Genomic DNA, 22,725 nt, shown 5'->3' with positions numbered 1-22,725 from the left:
AAATACCCTTTTGTCTTAGAAATTTCTCCCATTTTATCTAGAACAGGTAACTCCTCCTTCCTTTGTCTCCATGTAAGCCAAGAAATTGTCCTTCCTTTTCTTTCTTCTGCAAAGGACATATAAGAGCCCAAGTGCCTCAGTCCATTAGAAAATTCCCCTTGAGGCGCATTTTTCTGGAGACAGTGTTTCCAGAGTCCCAGAGCTTAGCTTTGTGTATGACTCTATGTGGTGGCCAGAAGATCTCTGTCTCCCTTGTCCTGATTATAAAGACTTGTTCTTTGTAACTATTTTAGTGGTTCTGTGTTTTTCCAGGTTGACAATATGTACTGTTCTGCAAGTCTCCCTCCCCTCCCTGCTCTCTATATATTACATGTTAGTTCTTACAATTACCATATAGAATTGTATTGAGGACCAAGGGACCCAAGACATGTCAAGTGCTTTGCAAACATGCTAGTGCTTTAAAAATAAGAACTCTAGAAAGCTGATAATCTAGACATTTAGATGCAGTTAGTTCAGTGATGGTGAACCTTTTAGAGCAGTGGTTCTCAACCTTTCTAATGCCATGACCCCATAATACAGTTCCTCATGTTGCAGTGACCCCAAACCAAAAAATTATTTTGGTGGCTACTTCAAAACTGTAATTTTGCTACAGTTATGATTCAGAATGTAAATACCTGATATGCATTATGTATTCACATTGCTACAAATTGAGAGGTTGAGAACTGCTGTTTTAGAGGGACAGGGGATATCCTTAGGTGTGCCTAGAGAGGATAAGGGGAGAAGCCCAGACCTGTATCGCTTTAGCTTTCTAGTAATGAACCCTGGCAACTCTGTGCTGGGACAATGGTGGATGTGGCCACAGAGAGGGCTTTGAGTAACCCCTCTGGCATGTGCACCATAGGTTCACCACCACAGAATTAGGTGGTACAGCACATAGAGTGTAGGACCTGGAATCAGAAAGACCTGAATTCAAATCTAGCATCAGACCCTTACTAGCTGTGTCACTCTGAGCAAGTCCATTTGCCTCAGTTTCTTTATCTGGAAAATAAGGAAAATAATGGTACCTGTCAGAGCTGTAGTGAGGATCAAATGAGAAAATAATTGTAAAGTGCTTGGCACATAGTAGGCACTATATCGTGTTTATTCCCTTCCCCTTTTTAACTGTTTATGTATCACAAACCCCTTTGGTAATCTGGAGAAGCCTTTGTACCCTTTCCCACAATGATGTTTTTAAAATAAGATACATAAGATTACTAAGAAAATCAATGATGTTGAAATATAGTTTTATATATACATATGTGTAGATATTTGTATGTGTGTATATACATGCATATCTACATATATGTAAATAAACAAACTGAGCTCATTGACACCACATTAAGAACTCCTGAGGACTGTAGGTGAAACAAGTCTACAGCCTTCCCAAGGAAAGTATTTTACAAATTTAATAAGAGACGTCACACATTTTAAACAAGTTGTCTGTTGGCACTTGAACAAATTAGCCATTGTTTAAAATGCTCCTCACACACTATTACTCAATTCTGCCAAAACTTTGATGCAATTTGACTTCATCCAAGAATTCCTGGCCCACTCACAGTGGGTTTGGCTGCTTTTCTTCTGCTCTGAGTCAGGGTACATTATGAAGTGGTTACAGTTTTCTGGAGATGGAGGTGTGTAACTGCACACCAAGTAAGCAGGAACAGGTAGTAACAGCTCATCAGTGGGCAAGCTGAGCCAATTCCTCCTTATTTTCCTGGGGACTGACATCATTTGGGTGGTGTTCCACATACAGGTAATCTAACGAGATTCTCTCCTTGTGCCAATCCCCTGTGTGGGCTAAGGGTCTGATCTCATCCAGACCCAAGTAGCTCTGTGTTAATACCAAGTTGATACAGCTGTGACGACGAGCAACCAGCAACCACTGTAAGTGGCTTCTACATGCCTGATGACTTTTAGGTCTGTGTTAGACCTCTTAACAATAAGAAAAAGATCTAATATCAGTGAACCACTCCCAGTTCCCAATCTTGTCTGAGAGTATTTCTATGACCCCCAAGTGCCAAGCATAGAGAGCAGGTATGTAAATATATAGAGTATATGTAGCAATTTGGAGATGGGGCAGAGACTGGGCTTGTGATTTAATTGATAAAGGTAAGTCCCAAATAAGAAAACTCCCTCCACAAATAGAATTCAGCATCCACTTTGCAACTTTTGGTCTTAAAGAGTTGCCCAGAGAACTGAGAAGTTAAGGGATTTGCCCACAATCATTCATAACCAATTTGAAGACCAGTGTGAAGAAGTTTCTACAAAGCTGGCCCTGAAGTCAAAAAGAGATATTTTCAAGTCCTGCCTCTGATAGATGAAACAAATTCACTTCACTGAAATTAATCGAAAACTAGAGTTCTAGAGTTACTGTCCCAAACTAGAAACTCAAAAGCCTAGCAATTTTGGAATACATCACTGATGATAGGATAGAATAGTGTCAGAAGAGACTATTTAATTAAGTCTAGAGTTCCAGGTAAGCTTCCGGCATAAAGTTCCTTGAAGCTGGACACTTGCAAGAGACAAAACATTAAGTGGAAAGGATTCTTCTTCTAGCCTTTCATTGTTGCTATTTAGTCATTTTTCGGTTGTGTCTGACTCTTTGTGACCCCTTTTGGGGTTTTCTTGTCAAAGGTAAAGGAGTGGTTTGTCATTTCCTTTTTCACATCATTTTACAGATGAGGAAACTGAGGCAAACAGGGTTAAATGATTTACCCAGGTTTATAGAGCTAGTTTCTGAGGCCAGATTTAAACTCAGGTCCTCTGAGTCCTTCTGATTCTAGTTTTGGCATACTATCCATTGCACCACTTAGTTGCCCTTTCATCCCCTAAAAAAAACTGATTCCACACCCATAAGACAGATGGTGAAGACACAGAGTCTAGATCTGGGTTGGGAAAAGGAGAAGGAATTCATTCCCCCTAATCCAGCTCTGCTTGGTTTTGACCCCTTCAAACATCATGCCTCACCCAAATAAGCTGATTATCCAAAATCTTAATATGATGCAGCTGATAATCCGTACCTTCTTAACTCCCTCAGTTGCCTCTCTCCTCTGATTAGAAAACTGGTGGAACATGGAACTCTTCCCAAAGTCTTCCTTTATAGAGGACCTAGATAGGACTTTTCCATGGTAGCTCTCCTTGGTTTTTGACTCTATGGAATATCCTGCCCCTTTGTGGCCCATTCATCCCTATCCCTGTTTTGGCTTACTTTTGTTTGTTGTCTCTTCCCATTAGATTATAATCTTTTCCTAGAGTCAGGAACACCTGAGTTCAAATCTTAATTCTGACCCTTATGATGTGTGACTCTCGGGCAAGTCATTTAATGTCTGCTTGCCTCAGTTTCTTCATCTATAAAATGGGGATAATATTAGCACCTATTTCTCAGGGTTGTTGAGAGAATTAAATGAGATAATAATTATAAAGCATTCAGCATAGAGACTAGCACAAAGTGTTATACAAATGTTAACTATAAATATTGTTATTTGTATCCATAGTCACAGTGCCTGGCATATAGTAGGCACTTAGTAAATATTTATTGAATTGAAGACATTGAGACTGAAACTGAGAATTGTTATGAAAAGCAGTGTGGTGTCATAAATATGGCATTAGATTTAGGGTCATGAAGACTTGACATCAAATCCTGTCTCAGACATTTACTATCTATGTGTGCCTGGGCAAGGCCCTTAACTGCTTTGTGCCTCAGTTTCTTCATCTATAAAATGAGTAGGTTGGACTCAATGGTCTCTAAAATCCCCAAAAGGTCTAAAAATCTTTTACTCCTGCTCCTCAGGAAAGAGATCATTATCTACTACCATTGCTGAGGGAGGAAACTAAGACTACAGGGTCTTACTGAATCAAAGACATTGTGCCTTAAGGTGCTAATATCTTTCTATGTGCAAAGTCACCTAGTTTGACAGAGATTGAATAATAATTCTCATAATGATGCTTGCACAAGAGTAAATTAAAAGAAAAAGAGATGGAAATCCATGCGAAAGAAGAGGAAACACCTTGAAATCATTCCCAATTATTTTCCCCTCCAAAAATGTGTCTTCTCTAGTTAACTGTTGCCATTCACCTGGTTTTCTTGTTACCTTTTCTCATTGGCTATTATTAGGGGTGGTCGGGGCCAAGACAAACTCCAATGGATCCAGCTCAGGACTGGAACAAAATGAGAAATAATCATAGGCCATGTGACATTTTAAAAAATAAGCTTACTAAATAATAATAACCCTATCAAATAATAATGATAATACTGATGGTCATCATCATCCCCCTCATATATAATAGTTTCATAGATTTAAAGCTAAAAGGCACCTTGGAGAAATGAAGACATAATAGAATCATAACTGGAAGAGACCTGAGAAGCCATCTAGTTGAACTCTCTCATTTTACAGATGAGAAAGCTTAAACTTTTAAAAGGCTAAGTAACTTGCCCTAGGCCACACAAATAATAAATGAGAGAAACAAGATAATTGGTCAGGTCCTCTGACTCCAGAGCCAGTGACCTTATCAAGCTCATGGGAAAGATATTCAGCAAAGAATCAGAAGTGGTTCCTTTGGATACTTCATACAGGGAGTTCATCAAGGAGTGCCAACTTCTCATATTTTTTTTTTTCTGGATTAGGCAACCAGGAAGATTCATAACTAATTTAGGTCTTAGTTGCTTAGACCAATTAAGTCTTTTTAAAAGTAAATTTGTACTTATTTCATTAAATATTTCCCAATTGGTAAAAATTATTTGACCTTTTTAAAAATTTTGAGTTCCAAATTCTGTCCCTTCTTCCTATCCTTCCCTGCTCCTTATGAAGGTTAGCAACTTTATTTCAGTTATATATGTGAAGTCATGCATACCACATTTCTATATTTGCCATGTTGCAAACAAAAATACAGACAAAAAAAACACAAGAAAAATAATGTTTTTAAAAAGAATGCTTCCATCTGCATTCAGAGTTGATCATCCAATGGTATCTAATATAATATGTAATAGTAGATGCTATTTATCTGTCTATGGAAGGAGATAACATTCTTCATCATGAGACTTTTGGAATTGGTTTAAATCATTGTATTTATCAGAACAGCTAAGTCTCTCACTGTTGATCATCCTTAGAATATTGCTATTACTATGTACAATGTTCTTCCAGTTCTTCTCATTTCACTTTGCATCAGTTCATATAAGTCTTCCCAGATTTTTCTGAAATCATCCTGCTTGTCATTTCTTATAGCCCAACAGCATTCCATTACAATCATATACCACAACTTGTTCAGCTATTCCACAATCAATAAATATCTCCTTGATTTCCAATTCTTTGCCACCACAAAAAGAGCTACTATAAATCTTTTTAAATAAATAGGTTCTTTTTTCCTTTTCTTTGATGCTTTTGTGATATGGACGTAGTGAGTAATATTGCTGGATCAAAGGGTATGCAGTTTTATAGCCTTTTGGGAGCAGTTCAAAATTATTCTCCAGAATGGTTGGGTCAATTATATCTCAAGGAGACTTGCACTGCTTTTTTCAGCAACAACTAGAATAGCCTACATAGCATAGACTTAAAAATCTTAGTAGATGCTATTCCTATCACCAGGACTATGCTGTTTCCTCTTGAGCCAGCATATAGAAAAAGAAGGCAGTCGTTTCCCTTTGACAAACTGGTGAATGTAAGGCTTCAAAGAATTTGGCCATCCAAAGGTGCTTCTGGAAAGTCTGGTAAGGAGATATGTGTTGATAGATACTGGGAATTGTATTTCTTCTCTAAAGGAGAAGAAGAAGCCAGATCAGGACTGGAGGGCCAGGATTTTCCCTTATAAGGGGATTTTTTAAAAGATTTCTTGAGAGAGAGATAACAGGTAGTTGAGTGAGTGGAGAGTAGAGTTTTCCAGACACATAGAAGAATAAGCAGCAGCATCCCTGTTGACATGATCCACACTAGACAGGGGTCTGGGCAACCTCCTTCTAGTTTCCTTATGAAAAGTTGAGCGATACAAAAGTTAAAGCAGAAAGACTGACTTGTTGCTTTTTGTATTTTTTGTCTATTTGTTTCTGTTGTTACTTGGGAAACTGGAAATGCTGAGGGGGAAAAAAGATACTCAGTCACTGATTGTCCTTATCCTCTTCTTACACTTTATTTACTTAATGATGGATAACTGGCACCCATTTCTAGGCATGTTCCTTTATTCTATTAAAGCTTGCTTCCAGGGGGTAGCTGGGTGACTCAGGGGATGGAGAGCCAGGCCCAGAGATAGGAAGTCTTAGGTTCAAATCTGGCCTCAGACACTTCCCAGCTGTGTGATCCTGGGCAAGTCACTTAACCCCCATTGCCTAGCCCTTACCACTCTTTTGCCTTGGAACCAATGCACAGTATTGATTCTAAGACAAAAGGTGAGGGTTTAAAAAAAGAAAAAAGATTGCTTCCGATGTACCTAATTGCATTTCTCATAAACATCTATGGTTGACCCCAGCCTTTGGACTTTCTTATGTCCTTTGTTTGCAGGTGTAGAACAGCTCTGGGAGCCCCATAGGAGAAAGTGATCTTTCCAAGCTCAAGGCTGGGATCCCAAACCCCAGTCAACATTGTTAGTTAATGTTCTCACCCTTGCTGGGGGCATCCTCATGAGCCAATTACACATTTCCTAACTACACTTTCAAGAGCAAAATTACTACAAACATGGGGCCTTTCAAATCTGCCCCATCAAACTACAGACCTAACACAGAGACCCCTATGGTTACACTAAGAAACTAAGAGATAACGAATGCAGCAATAAAAGTACCCAAAGCAAGAGCCACTGGTAATACTGGTAGACTTCGGTAAACTGATGGATCTGTGAATTCACAAATGTGGATGGCTACTCCACTAGTAAAGATTGCAGCCTTCTCTTCCTCTATAAAGGTCCATAAATTCTACCTAGATCTGCCAAGTGCACTGGAGAATGTCCTCTTGGTCTTTTAATATTTTGAGGATACCAGCACACCCCTCAGACTGTCCATCTGTCATCCCTCCCTCTGTCCATCTGTTCTTTCTCTTATTATAAACCACCCATCTCCTTTGCTGGTAATATAGGTCCGTGGTGATTTCTTTTACATAAATAAGTCAGCCCTGGTAATAGGCTGTAGCCTCTTGACACTCATCACAGATCTGTCCATTGTCCTTTGGCTCTCACAGGCCCCCAACAAAGACAATCTAAATTTTAGACTGAGATAGCAATAGCCTGGAGTTCAAAACATACTCAGGGACAAATCCAGCATGCTACAGGGGAAAGAATACTGGATTTGGAGTCAGAAGACCTAATTTCAAACCCTACCTCTGTTATATGCTGCATAGCTAATCTCGAGCAAGTCATTTAATATCTCTGGGCCTCAGTTTCCTCATTTGTAAAATAGGGTCATTAGACTAGATGCCTCTAAGGTCCCTTTCAGCTCTAAATCTGTATCTTATGATCACAGACAAAAATGGCTCAGTTATTAAATTTTGTCTTGTCCTCCTTTAAATGCCACAAGCTCCTCCATTAATGTTCTTTTTTTTTTTTGGTGTCGTCTCCTTTAATTTTTTTTTTCAGAATCCCCAACAATCTTCAGTCACTGTTTCCCTCATGGCACATTTAAAGAAACACACACACACACATGTGTGTGCACACACGCATGCACACAAATATTAGAACCAGTCTTGAGCCCATCACCAACTCCTAAGACAACTCAAACTGCCCACTGGCAATTCAGGATTTATACAATATAGGATCAAAAGTTAAAAGGTACCTTAGAGATAATCTTGACATTTATAAATGAGGAAACTGGGACAGATAGCAGTGATGTGAATTGCCCAAGGCCACGTAGCTCAGCAGAGCCAGTCCTAACCTAACCTCCATCTCAGTCTCCTAGAAGGCTAATCTGAAATTCAAAGGGAACTTTCATGTGTTATTGGGAGAGATCTCCAGTATAAAAAATGCTCCCAGTGTATCTAGGTAGTAAATGGAAGAACTGAGTTTCAAACTGGTTTTCTGTCATTTAATCCAATTATCTTTCTATTTAACCAGGCTACATATTTTGATATACTCTCACTGCTTTCAATTAAACTCATTCAGTTTGAATCTCAATTCCCCTCAATGCTGAAATCTCTGAGCCTCAACCTTCCAAGACAAAATCATAATGCCAATAACAATAGCAACTAATTTTGCCTAGTGCTTTAGAGGCTACAAAGGACTTTCAGATACATGATCTGATTTGTGAGATTTATGGGACGGCTATTAATATTCCCGTTTTATAGATGAGAACACTAAAGTTCAGAAAAGGTGAAATGAATTGCCCAGGGTTATACTATTAGACAAAGTCAGCACTGGAACCCAGGTCTTAATTATGTCAGTTTGCTAGATCTAATCTAAAAATCTAACTGATTAGTAAAGTGTCCATAGGAGAAGGCTGGAGGAGATTTCTCCTACAATGATAGCTTATGTTTATAAGATTTGCACAGCCTTTACAACAACCCTCCTCTGCAAGGGAAAGACTTACTATCCATAATATCTATGGTGGAGGGTTCTGGGAATTAGATCTCTCTTCAGTTATAAAGCTGGATAAGATGGAGCAGAGACATAATACCTACAGAAACTTGATGCCCAGCAGGGAAAAGTGGAGCGTGATGACTAGTAGAGAGCCAGCTCAGCAATGATTAATATTATAATATTCCCAGGTGATATTAGCAGCTCTCTAACTTAGAAGGCATGAATTGCCCTTTCATACACATGCTCTGGCCACATATGTTCCCAACCTGTGCAAACCTCCATGAGTGCAAACTAGCAACACAAATCCCCACATATGTGCACCTCATAGGCAGAACATGTTCTGGAGTTAGCTTGAGCCATCCTCATGAGAGCTGATTGTTAAATTTTTAGTGCAAGCGTTTTTGCCTTGAAAAAGCAGCAACTGCTACAAATCAGAGTTTGATTTCTTGTTCTGTTGATGGTCTAGACAACAGATAAGGTGCTTGAAGACAGGAACTCTCTTTTGCCTCTTTTTGTATTGCTAAAGCTTAACATAATGCCTGCCACATAGTAGGTGCTTAATAAATGTGTACTGTTTGGACAAAAGTGATGGAGAAAATGTTAATCAGTTAGATTAAGCTTTAAACTATGTCATACATACATTTCTTTTTGTAGGGCAACGTTCTTAAACATTTACCAGTATATTCTGCCCATGAGTGATTCCTACGTAAATCTGTTTCCCAATGAAGATGCTTGTATTTATGGGTGCCGTATTTTTCCTTTATTACTATATTGTTTCATTAAATGTCTTTGTTTGCCTTGAAGAAAGTATATCTTCTGGCTGACTAGTAAAAGTAAACACTTCTATGTTGGTAAGGGCTTATGAGATATGATTTGGAAAGAATTTCTGACCCATAAATTACTTAGGAACTGTGGTAACTTTCTGGGCAACCATTGATAGGAAAGCAGAACCATCCCTACATGTATTTTAAAAAATTAATTACTTGTTTGTTACATTAAAATACCCAGTCAAGGGGACAACTAGGTGGGTCAATGGAGTGATAGAGACAGAAGGCCCCAGGTTCAAATCTAGTCACAGACACTTCCTACCTGTGTGACCCTGGGCAAGTCACTCAACCCTTATTGCCTAGACCTTAGCCCTCTTCTGCTTTGGAAACAATACATACTACTGATTCTAAAATAGAAAGTTAGGCTTTTTTTTTTTAAATACCCAGTTAACTTCCTCTCTTCCTACTAGAGAAGGCATCATTTGACAAAAAGATATCTGAATATATAAAACTATATCTTACTTATTTCTATTTACCAGTTCTTTCTATGGAGGTGATAAAAAAATAGCCCACTAGGAACCATATGCCTACCTCCATCACAGAACCTGGGGAATGATTCTATTGGTAAAAAATTCAAGCCAAGTAAGAAGGAAAACTATATAAAAGACCAATAGGGTAGACATTTGATGGAAGTTATGGCTTTTAAAAAGAGGTTTCAGATCTTGATATATTTAAGGATTCATCAAGCAACCAGAGAAGCTAGTGGAAAGAATCCCCTTCCCCCCAAGAAAATGTGGTCACAGAAAAGATATCAGTGTAGGAACCAAAATAGAATTTTTACAAGCACTTAACTTGGGCCAAAGTGAATTCTTCAGCAATCCAGGAAGACTTGCCACAGTTTCAGATCATACTGTTACAGTGACTTGTTTCCTGTTAACTTTTTATATATTAGTGTGAGAGGTTTATTGAATGCCTGGAAGAGGGTCTGGCATTTCTAGTTCTGTATCTAGAACAGCAGCAAATGTCAAACATGCATTTCTTAAAAGGGGAGTGTAAAGGGGGTGTGGGTGGGGAACTCTGGGAAATCAAAGCTAGAAAAGAACCATCTGAACATGTGCTCTAAGAACCACATGGAAGATTTTCCTTAAATATTGTGATGTCAGATTCACCTTGTCCCTCCAAGGATGAGCTGTCCTTGCAACTTAAGAATGATACAGTTTCCAGGCAACTGGTATAGGCTGAGCAGGCGAGGAACAGTCAATATTCTTGGAAAGCAAAATCAGATGCAGAAATGAATGGTTCAATCAGCCAAGTAGTTTAGGAGTTTTCAAGGAAAGTTTATGGAGGAGAGGGGAGACAGAACACAATGGAAAAGCTGAATAAAAGGAACTTGGCAAAGAAATACAAGAAAGAGAAAACCACTCTAATTAATGGGCAACTCAATTGTTAGAGAAACTAAGATTCTACTTTAATGTAAGGCAATCTTAGGAGGAAGCACTTCTCTTTGGCAATTCAAAGGGTCCTGAAGTCACAGAGGTTCCAGGAAACAAGAATGGTGGTTGTGTCTGCATTTAGAAATCTTCTACTGTATCACTGAAGGCTCTACACCTAATGAATAGATTCTCATGTTGGGAAACACGGCAGCCTTGGAGGAGAGTGTTGCATGTAATACAATACATAAGTACTGTTGGTAAGTAAGGCATTCATCCCCTCATTCCCTGACTCATTGCCCCCTGACACATGTGGCTTGCCCAGCATTGCTCCCTCTCCCTGCCAAATAAAATGTTTACCTCCTCTCTGGAATAACACTAGGGCATTTGGGGCCCCCCTGAAAATGCTACTGTATAAGCAGCCACCTATCCTATCTACACAAAAGGTCAGCCCTGCATAAATATATACTCATATCTATGCATGCATGTGTGCTAGCGTCTTTCATTTTGAAAGGTGACCTTGCTGACAGTGTTAACTGCCGATGCAGAAGCATGTGGCAGAGGGAAAAAAATCTATGTGTGCATTGGAAATGTATGAACTGAGGGCTATTCCTATGTTTGTATCGAGCAAGATGGCCAATGGGGATCCATCGGAGGACACCAATTCAACTGCTTCCAAATTTAAAGGAAAGGAAAATTAAAAGTGTTAGAGGTGAAGTGCTCTGAAGCAGGCATCATCTCACAAAGAAGGGGGAAGGCTGCATCCAGAAGTTTCAGCCATGTATACATGGCATTCACCTTATCAGTTCCTCCAAGGAAATGAGGCATAGTCTTCATCTTCAAAATGCTTAATTCCAAAGCTCAAGACAGACAAAAGAAGTGGTCCTTCTATAGTTACTGTCCTCCCAACACACACACAACCACACACGTGTGCACGCACACACATGTGCATACTCATTAGTGTGCAACAAATTCACTGCAACAAACCATCTCTAAACTCAAGACACAAAACAAGACAAAGAATTTACATGCAAGGAAGGGAGCTCAAGATGCCAATGAGTGCTGTGAGCATGAAGATTCTTCTTTCTCCCTCCCTGGGGAGTCTTTCCTATTCTGCCTTACACTAATACCTCCTATCACTGTGCTACTACAGGAGGACATTGGCCAGGCAACTCTCAATAATGAAAGTCTGATTTTAAGTCTCTACCTATGCAATAGATTCCCTTGTCCACATGCCCTAAGGCAGTGATGGTAAACCTTTTAGAGACCGACTGAGTGCCCAAACTGCTGCCTGTGAGCCTCCCCACCTCACCCTAGACAGGGAGGGAAGAAGTTCTACTGGGCTGCTGGGCAGAGGGGCAGATCATATTAGAAAAGTCCTCAGGCACGCATGGCAAAGGGGAAGTGGCCATTCCCTCCCACATGCTCCAGGACTCATGCCATAGATTTGCCAATGTGGCCCTAAGGTGTAGTCCCTGCCTATTCATATGAAAGTAGAAGAGACACACTCAAAATAATTTTTCAAGTACAACAGAGTTTGCCTCAGCTGTGAAAGACAACTTTTACAAAACATGTTGGGCATTACTCCTATGATTCAGATAAAATGCCAAGGACTATCAGACCATTTCTGTGCCTGTTTCTTCCTCTGAATCCTTTCCCTTTCTCCAAAACCTGATTGATCCCATGGACCACTGAACTAGGCAAATGCTAACTTGTTTTCTGGAGTCATGTGATCTTCCAAATCTAATGAGGTAGAGGGCAGACTAGTTGATCCATAAGGTCTCTTCCTACTCTAATTTTATGCCCCTATAAGTTTCTAATAGGATGCTAGGGTTATAGATTTAGAGCTGGAAGGGAATTTAGAGGCCACTGAATCTAATGTCTCCATTTTTACAAATAAGAAAATTGAGACATAAAAAGATTAAGTAATATTGCCAAGGCTCACATAGGTAGTAAATAGTGAAGTAGGATTTGAATTCAGGTCTCCTAGATTCCAAGTCCAGTGCCCTATTCATTATACCATGAAGCCTTTCTTTTTTTTTTCCTTCCCACACAAACCATTTCCATAATGGAGATTCTTGGATCTTATGGCTGTGGCATAAAGCAGAACTTTTCAGTCTTGGGAGAAAATAGTTTCTATGGCTCTAGGACCATCTACTTTAAGTTGTTTTCATGTTAAGCTATTTTCTTCTTTTTAAAACCATTACTTGCTGTCTTAATATTAAGACAGAAGAGTGGCAAGGGATAGAGAATAAGGGTTAAGTGACTTGCCCGGGGTCACACAACTAGGAAGTATCTGAGGTCAACTTTGAACCCAGGTCCTCTCATCTCTAGATCTGGTATTCTATTCCCTGTGCTACCTAACTGTTCCTAAGCCATTTACTTCTAATGAGGGGCTGAAAGGATGTGGATGCAGTTTTTTTAATTCCATGGCATCATTGGCCAGGTGGAGAGATATCTGGCAAGACAGACCCTAAAATCTTAACAGATACTCATTCAAAAACATTCACCAATTATCTACTCCAGGCAAAGATTTTTTAGGTTGAGAAAAAAATAAAAGGTTTCAGTCTCTACCAACAGGGAGCCTATAATCTATTAGAATAAATAGATAAATATGTATCTAAGTATAAAAAATAGAAAACTGGCATATAAGAGAAAAACCAAGTCACACTTCAGGCTCTGAGAGGAAATTCCATTCTCTTGGGGGACTTGATTGGATGAACTTGTCAGAGGATCTTCTGATTTCTACTATTCATCTCAACTCTAAATCCTAGGACCCAATTAATTTCACTTCCTATGACTGCCTGAATAACAATAGAGCTAAGCACTTTATAAATATCTCATTTTATTCTTACAACAACCCTAGGAGGTAAGTGCTATTATTGTTATCCCCATTTTACAGCTAGGGAGGTGAGGCAAATAGGTTAAGTGATCTGCCCAGGATCACAGAGCTGATAAGTATCTAAGGCTGGATTTGAATTCAAGTCTTTCTGACTCCCACAGTAGCATTTTATTCACAGTGCCACAGAGCCATACAAGAGAGCCTCCCTCCACCAATTCCCCTAAATTGAACTTGAGTCCTTTTGCCTCAGAGCTCTGCTATGTATTTGGGTTCCTTGGCACATTTGTTATTAGTCTTTAAAGATGTATCCATGTTCTAGTTATCCTTATCTGGATTCCTGGAATGTGTTGAGGTGTCCCATATAATTTAGGTTTTCCCCCTATGTCATTTCTACCTCTGATCATGGAGTTTCTAACAAAGATATGAGTGCTTGGAATCATAGCTTCTCCATCGGTGGGGCACTACTATAGTCACACTAATGTGACAAAAGCTCTAAAGGCAATTTTGAAAGAGAATTCTGAAAAGGTCTTGAGCAGTGGCTTACATGGAATAAGGATACGGCTTCCCGGGGTGGCAACACTCATTTCCAGATATAAGTTCCCTATGTTTATTAATACACACAGTCACAGTGCACTTGAGGAGAAGGGTTATTCATCACATCATCCAAGACAGATGAGATTGTATGGTTGCTGAGGACCTCTTGGGACAAAAAACCTACAACCTCCCTCAGGCCACAAACACAGGGTTCTCCAAAGTGTTAATAGATATTTACTTGGAATTTTTCCACAGCTTCAAAGACTTAAAGCCTCAGAGGTGAGAGAAGAAAAAAATGGAAAAGTATAAACCAACACCAACAGATGGCGAACAGGACTTCCTACTGACCTAGGGGGCAAGTGTGTGCCCTATTGTAAGATCTAATTCAATTTGAAATCATTAGGTGTGGACTGAAGCCTCATGCTGAGAGGCATCTGCATTCCAGACACTTACACTAGCCATGCTCTTATCCAAAGGATACCTTAAACACTGGGATTTAATTCAATTCAATAAATGATATTAAATGCAAGGCATTTTGTATAGAGCAAACTAATTTAGATATATATATGTATATATACACCTAGGTATTATATGCCTATGCATTATAAATATATAGAGACAGACAGAGAGAGAGAGAGAGAGAGAGAGAGAGAGAGAGAGAGAGAGAGAGAGAGAGAGAATGAACAGAGATGTGAGGGGAATCAGAGAATTCTTCCTGAAAAAAAAATACCTGATCTGAGCTTGAACAGAAAATTCTGGGGAGAAAAAGATAAGGCAAGAGTAAATTCCCATGGTGAGAAAGTTTGTACAAATATATGGAGGCAGAAATTAGAATTTTAAATTTAGGGAATACTTAATAGTTCAATTTGATCACAACATGGAATACCCTAAGGCAGTGATGGTGAACCTTTTAGAGACTGAATGCTCAAACTGCAACTCTCATACCACATGTGAGTCCCTCCTCTTACCCCAAACAGGGGACGGGGGAGACATTCCTATTGGGCTGCTGGTCAGAGGGTGGGTCATGTGAGAAATGTCCTTAGGGTTATGTGGAGAAGAGAAAGGGAGCAGCCCCCTCCAACACACTATAGCACACATGCCATAGATTCGCAAACACAGTCCTAAGGGAAGGGATGGAACCTACAATATGCTAGGCACTATTTTAAGCATCTTACAAATGTCTCATTTGATCCTCACAACAACCCTGAGAAGGAGGTACTGTTATCTTCATTTTAAAGTTGGGGAAACTGAGGCAGACAGAAGTTTAAATGACTTGCCTGGAGTCACAGAGCTAATAAGTATATGAGGTTAGTTCTGAACTTGAGTCTTCTTGGCTCAGAACTCTATCCACTGTGTCACCTAGTTGCTTCATAAGGAGACTAATATAAATCTGGAAAAATTGATAAGAATCAGATTATGGAGCTTCTTAAACATCTTACTAAAAAGTTTGTGTTTTGTCCTAAAGGCAATAGGGAGGCACTGAAGGCTTTTGAGCAAAGGAGTATCATGGTTAGACCTGTACTTTAGGCTAATATGGAAATTTTTTTGCATAACTTCACATTGCTATTATGTTGCTTGCTTCCTCAATTGATGGGGTATGGACTGGAGAGAGAGAATTTGGAACTCAAAATTTTTTTTAAAGAATGCTAATAAATCAATTAAACATATATGTGTATATGTATGTTCATATGTTCATGTGTGCATCTGTGTGTGTGTGTGTAGAGCCTGTAACTTCGGGAGGTTATTTTATCAACTATGTGGACAATTAATTGGGCATAGGAGAATGAAGTAAAGAGATCAATAAGAAATAAACCTCAAAGTGGCTGCACGTGTTAGAAGGAGAAAATGTGTGTGAGAAATGTTGTAGAAGTAAAATGGACAAGAAGGAAGGAAGATTCCAGATAATTTAGAAGTTATAAGGCTGAGGGACTAGAAGGATGGTGAAACTCTGGTAAGTAAGATGGTGAGGTTCAAATTTAGGAAGGCAATGATGAATTCTGTCTGGGACATATTGAGTCTGATAGATTGATGGGAACTCCCATTGGAGTTATCTAGCAGGTACTTGGCATTGTGGGATGGATAGAGTGATAAAGACAGATGGAATAACTCCTAAAGGTGGAGATGCTACAACAGTTATGACAACTGCCAGTGTCTGTGGATTGCAAGGAAACACTTACTTCTTTTCCTGGACTTATGGTGAACAATAGAAGATAAAATTTCAAGATGAAGAATTTCAGTATGAAAAGTAGCAGGGATTCTAGAAGGAACAATGTAAGGATAGGGAGGAAATGGAAAGGTAGGGCTGAGGTACTCAGGGATGAAAGGATAGAGAGAATTAGCAGAAGAGAAGAATTTTTCTGGGTAATAGCCTTTGCAATTCTACATACAATGGTATTAATTTATTTGCATTAAAAAGTAAATTCATAGGTAATAAACTGTTTGGAACAACCACCATTTAGGGTTCCAGGTAAATGACAGGTGGGATGGTTAGAAGAAGCTTAAATAATATGTGCTATTTTATATTTAGCCAGATGTGGAGGTGTTGCCTTTTTCACTTGTCTTCTTGTAAGCCCTGAAAGCATGAATAAGCAAAATAATTATGTGTTGTGAGAATAATAGCAACGATGCAAAAATATCAATACCTGTCTTCAAATTTATGGATGGTAAATTCTCAGTTCTTTTGTATGCTAGAAGAAAGGGTGGATTTTTACAGAAATTCTGCCCACCAACTCTGTCCTCACCAACCCTTTGCTCTCAAACATTCACTCTCATTTTGAGTTCATGATTCATGTAATGGATGACAAAGAGAGCATCAATTTGAGTTGATTAGAACCTCCCTCTAAACAATTTCAAATTGATCACTTTTAATTGACAGTATTTACATAGCCATTACAAAGGACATGCATTTCTTATCAACAAGGATCCATGTAGGAATTGTGCAGGACCCAGAATAAAGGGACATAGGTGGCTTTTGACTAATAGATTCATTGATCTCAAAACTAAGCAAGACTAAGCACACACAAATTCAGAGAAAGAACAGGTCACACATTTTTTCTTTTCTCTAAGGAATTAAAGCGAAAAATGCTAACACTGCATTAATAAATATATTAGAAAGTCTCTGAAGTTTACTTCAGTCTCAAACCAATTTTAAAGAAAATAATAATTTAAGACCTCTTAGGAATGTCAGGTTATATGTGCCTTCCAATTTTCTAGATGCATTGAGTCAGAAGGCAGCTTAAAGGTGACCAAATCCAATCCCTTCATTCTACAAATGAGAAAGCCTAAGCCTAGCGCATTAAAATGACCAGTGTCATATATTAAAGAGATGTCAGAGCAGGGACTGTATAACTGAGGTCCTCCAAGTATTTTGATGCATTAAAATACTTTGAGTGATATTGCAAAAATGTCTTGTGCATTCTTATTGCAGGCAGAAAACATTCTTCTTTTCAGGTTCCCCCTCTAATGAATTTCTAGTTCTATTTTCGATGAAGTTTTCACCCACCTATGAATTATTATCTTGACAATTTCAATCTCAAATCTCATAAGGCATTTTAAGATTCAGATTATAGAAAGCCCCAAAGTCATTATCAAACAATTTTTACTAACTTCTTCTATTGACGATTATATCAGCTGCTTTGACTATTCAATTGATCAGTCAGTTTAGAAAGAAACTGAATACATTTGGACCTTGTAATTCCAAAACAATGAAAGAAGTAAATTTAGAACAAGTAGGAAGGAAGTCACAAAGTTATGGGGGAAATTTCATGGCATGATGGAAAAAGCCCTGGGAATTGAGACAGTGTGTTAACCTGTCAGACCAGCTAAACATTGCTCAGATTTGTATTAAATGATTCTGGAAATTAATGCACAAGAAACAGAATTGGGTTGACCCAAGTTTAAATCCAGTCTCAGACATTGACTAGCTGTGTGATCCTGCACAAATCGCTTTATTTCTGTCTCAGTTTCTTCATTTGTAAAATGAAGTAATAACAGCACTTATCCCCTAGTGTTATGGTTAGGATAAAGCAAAAGTATTTGTAAAGCACTTTGCTGTAGGCCTAAGTCTTCTCATTGGGAGAATGAAGGAATTGGGTTCGATCACCTTTAAGCGACCTTCTGACTCGATGCATCTATGAAATTGGAAAGCATATAGAGTTTGGTATTCCTAAGAGGTCTTGCGAAATTTAAAGTACTATATAAATGCTAGCTATTATTATTAGCTATTACTTACAGCTACCAGGCTAAAGTTCTTTATTGGAAAAATATGTAAGAAGGAGCAGGTAGAAATCAGCAGTCCTGAGGGACATTCATGCTAGCCTCAGTCCTAGGAGTGACTGATGAAGTTGGGGACCAAGGAACTAGGGGCAACTGATGCACGCATCATTTTCTAAAATTGGACTGAATGTAGGAACTGGGCAAAATAGTTCCTGGGAAACAAACCTAAGCCTAAAAGTTAAATTCAAATCAGAGAGAATATATAACTATCATATAGTTAACAAAGGTAATAATAGCTGCTACCTTTCCCACCTAGGTTCTCCTTTCATCTTGTCACTAACTCTTTGTATGATGATGGAGACAGCACTTAGCCTCTTGGTGATTCCGTTTCCTCATCTGTAAAATGAGGGGATTAGAGGAGATGATCTCTGACATCCCTTCTAGCTCTAAAAGTCTGAGTGTCTAACAGTCAAAGGAGTAGACAGAATCGGTTCTCCCACAGGAAGGAGGGGTGGCCTAGACTGTCACAGACTCCTAGAATTTGAGTTTTCACTCATCTCCCTGGTCAAGGAATCTTTGGTAATTTAGCAGCAGGTCAGGGCTTGGATTGAGGCTGTGAAAAGAAATACAAAAGATAGAGAAAGCATGAAAGCACTATATTCTCATGTCCAGGTAAGACCAGACTAGAGCAAAGGCTAGCAGCCATGGTACTTCAGTGAGGCAGAGCATGACAGAAGTTCAAATAGACTTAAGAGGTACAGGGTTCCCCTCTGGGGACGGGGTGGGAAGTGGACAGCACCATCCTTTATAGTATGCAGACTGGACAGCATCAACCAGAGTAGAAGAAAAGCCTTACACTTATATTTTCTCCCCTTGGCTGTGAGGCCAAATAGCTCAAGGGCATCTTCTCCATTCTCTCCTCTTCCTACTTCCAGACAGTGATTTATTCATGCTAATCTTTCACTGTGGAGGTGGTGCTATCTGGTTGGGAGTGATGCTACTGCTGCAGGTGCAAGGGAGAGAACTAGAGACTAAACTTTGCCCCATTTTACCAGAAAAGAGGAAGGAGCTAGGAAGGACCATAAGCACCTATTTTCAAAGCTAAGTGGCATATTTATATCCTGTCGTTATGAGGACTCAACAAATATCCTTAAATTGGCTCTGCTCTTTTCCCATCAGGAGAAGAGAAGGAAATGAGCACAGATCCTCCTTTGCTCCACAGAAATCTGTAGTGTGATTTTGGGGATGCAGGGATCTGTACCTCTTACTGGGTACCATTTCAGCAGAATGCAGAAAAACTTTACATGCTAGTGTCCAAAATTTAAAAGGCCATCTTATCAAGAGATTCCACTTAAATAAGTCAACAAGACAACTGGCTACCTGAGAAGAGGGTTAAAAGCAAGATGGCCAAAGTTAATGGGGATTCATGCACATGTCTATGGTATTGTTTTTTAATTACACATTAATAGAAGCTATGGATGTCTGTCAAGTTTTCTCCCCAAGAAGTATCATTTGGGGTGTCAAGTACAATGCCAAGGATATCAGTGAACAGCTTGTAGAACACTGGGAATTTCCTCTCTCAATGAGAAAAGCAAGTCTTAGCTACAGGAGCAAATGTGACCTTGTCATATACACATGCTATTCCAGCCACTCAAGAATATGTCAGTTTCTGCTCTTCCCTAAAGTGCTGAGTGGCATCTTTGGTCAGATGAAGGAAAAAAATAAGGGAAGACATGAATCATGTTGATTTACAAAACATTTTCCTTCTTGCCTTGGGGGAGGGGGGGACGAGAATTACACCATAATATCAGTTTCGAGATGTACTCATCAACAGGAATGAACAATCATTTGTCATCTTTTGGTGCAATGGAAAAATCAGTGTTTAGAGAATGTAGTTTTGCTGTCAGTATTCCTCACTGTCAAATAGATCAGCTGAAGTCAGCCAACAAGCACATAGACTCAGGGAGAGCAGTTTTATTTTGATGCCAAGAGTTCCTGTAGCAACCTTCAGAAAGAGCTCTAGTTCTTGGGAATATTCTGTCCAATTTGCAGAAGATATTTGTTGAGTCCTCATACAGACAGGATGTAAATATGCCACTTAGCCTTTGCAAATACAATAATGAAAACTGATACCTGTAATTGTATCTATGTGGTACCATAGATTCGAAACAAAATGGATTTCCAACCTAATATTGCTAAATGAATCCTTAGAAAATGTGATGTACACAGCAATAGAAGAGTGGCATCACTTTCATAACCACGGACACAGTAGGGACAACTCAGTTATTATGAGTGATTGGAATATTTCTGATTTATTTCTTACAATTGCTTTGCCAAGGTTATTTTAACCCCCTGTTTCTCACGAGACTAGCATTTATGTCAGAAGTGACTCATCCAAGGTCACTGATTTAGAAGCATCAAATTGAATGTCATGGCTGGTAGGGATCTTTGAAGTAACTGAGCAAAAACCCTTTAATTTCCGAATAAAGAAACCTAAGCCTAAACAGGATGGAGGCAGTAACTTTAAATATGACCTTGGATAAATCAATTAACCTTGTTGGGTCTCAATTTCTTCATATATAAAATGAAAGGATTTAACTAGAGGATATCTGAGGGTTTTTCCAACTTTATAATATATATTGTACTGTACAAGACAATAAAAAGTATTGTAATAATATTCTGCAGAAAAGCATAGTATTAGGGTATATCAATGAAAAATAATATGATCTTATATTCTAAAAACTTTTATTTGACTGCAAAAAATAATTATTATCTCTCCATTTAATAGAACAGACAGAATTATAAAAGAATAACAGCAAGGCAGTGACTTATCCCAGGACCATTTCACTCTGACATCATCATTATCCACACATCATCATAATAGCTAACATTTTTATAGAGCCTACTATGTGCTAGATTTTATGTTAAGAACTTTACAAACATTATCTGTTAATCTGGGCAATTTGTATTTCTTTAAATATGCACATTCATTTCACCTAGATTATCAGACTTATTGGAACATAATTGTACAAAATAACTTCTAATAAATGCTTTAATTTCCTCTCCATTGGTTGTAATTTCTCCCTTTTCATTTCTGAATCTGGTAATTTGGTTTTCTTCCTTTTTTGATGAAATTAATTGATGGTTTATCTATTTTTATGGTTTTTTCCCATAAAACCATCTGTTTGGCTTATTTATTAGTTCAATAGTTTGCTTACTTTCGATTTTATTAATCTCTTTGATTTTCAGGATTTCCAATTTGGTTTTTAATGTGTTCTTTTCCTAGTTTCTTAATTGCATGCATATCCAATTTGTTGATCTTCTCTTTCTCTACTTTATTAATGTAAGCATTTAGAGATATACATTTTCTCCTAAGCAATGCTTTGACTGAATCCCCAAAATTATGGCATGTTGTCTTCTTGTTGTGAAATTGTTGATAGTTTCTATGATTTATTCTTTGACACACTCATTCTTTATGAGGTTGTTTTGTTTATAATTAATTTTTTATTTTTTCTCTCCAGGTTTTTGTTCAATGAAATTTTTATGGCATTATGATCTGAAAAGGAGGTATTTAATATTTCTCATTTTTTGCATTTGGTTATGAGGCTTTTATATCCTATCATATTATCAGTTGTTGGAAAGGTGTCATGCACTGCTGAGATAAAATTATATTCCTTTCTATTCAAACTCATTTTTCTCCAGAAGTCTATCAAGTCTAACATTCCTAAATTCTATCCATCTTCTTAATTTCATTCTTGTTTATTTTTGGTTTGATTTATCTAATTCTGAGAGAGGATGGTTAATGACCCCTACTAATATAGTTTTATTATTTATTTTCTTCTGAGACATACCTTTTCACTATTGGTTAAAATTAAGTGCTAACCTATAGTGGGAAGAACCCATTTTAATAATTTAGTTCATGCTATAGGTACCTCTGGAAAGCAAGATAACTCAGTGGATAGTATACTGGGCCTGAAGTCAGGAAAATTCATCACCTTGAGTTCATATCTGAACTTAGACAGTTATTAGCTGTCTGATACTGGGAAAGTCACTTAACCCTCTTTGCTTCAGTTACCTTATCTGTAAAATGCACTGAAGATGGAAAGGCCAAGAAAACTCCGGATGGGGTCTGAAGAGTCAGATGACTAAAAACAACTGGACAATAAAAAACAAAGGAGTCATCTCAGGTTTTCACACCCAAAATGGTTTAATGGAAAATACGGCCATAGTCTGTAGGATCAGATAGGCCTAGGAAGTAGATCTGTGATTTCATTGATATAGAAAGTTCCCAGATTTGATAACTCACTTTACCAAGGCAGGCATGTTCTCTTCATCTAATAACCTTAGAGAATTGCCAAAAGCACTGAAAGTTAGATAAATTGTCTAGAGTCTCATAGCCATTATGCATCAA

This window comes from Monodelphis domestica, chromosome 8 (assembly GCF_027887165.1).
Source record: "Monodelphis domestica isolate mMonDom1 chromosome 8, mMonDom1.pri, whole genome shotgun sequence".
NCBI classification, from domain to species: Eukaryota; Metazoa; Chordata; class Mammalia; order Didelphimorphia; family Didelphidae; genus Monodelphis; species Monodelphis domestica.
This window is presented reverse-complemented; position numbering follows the sequence as displayed.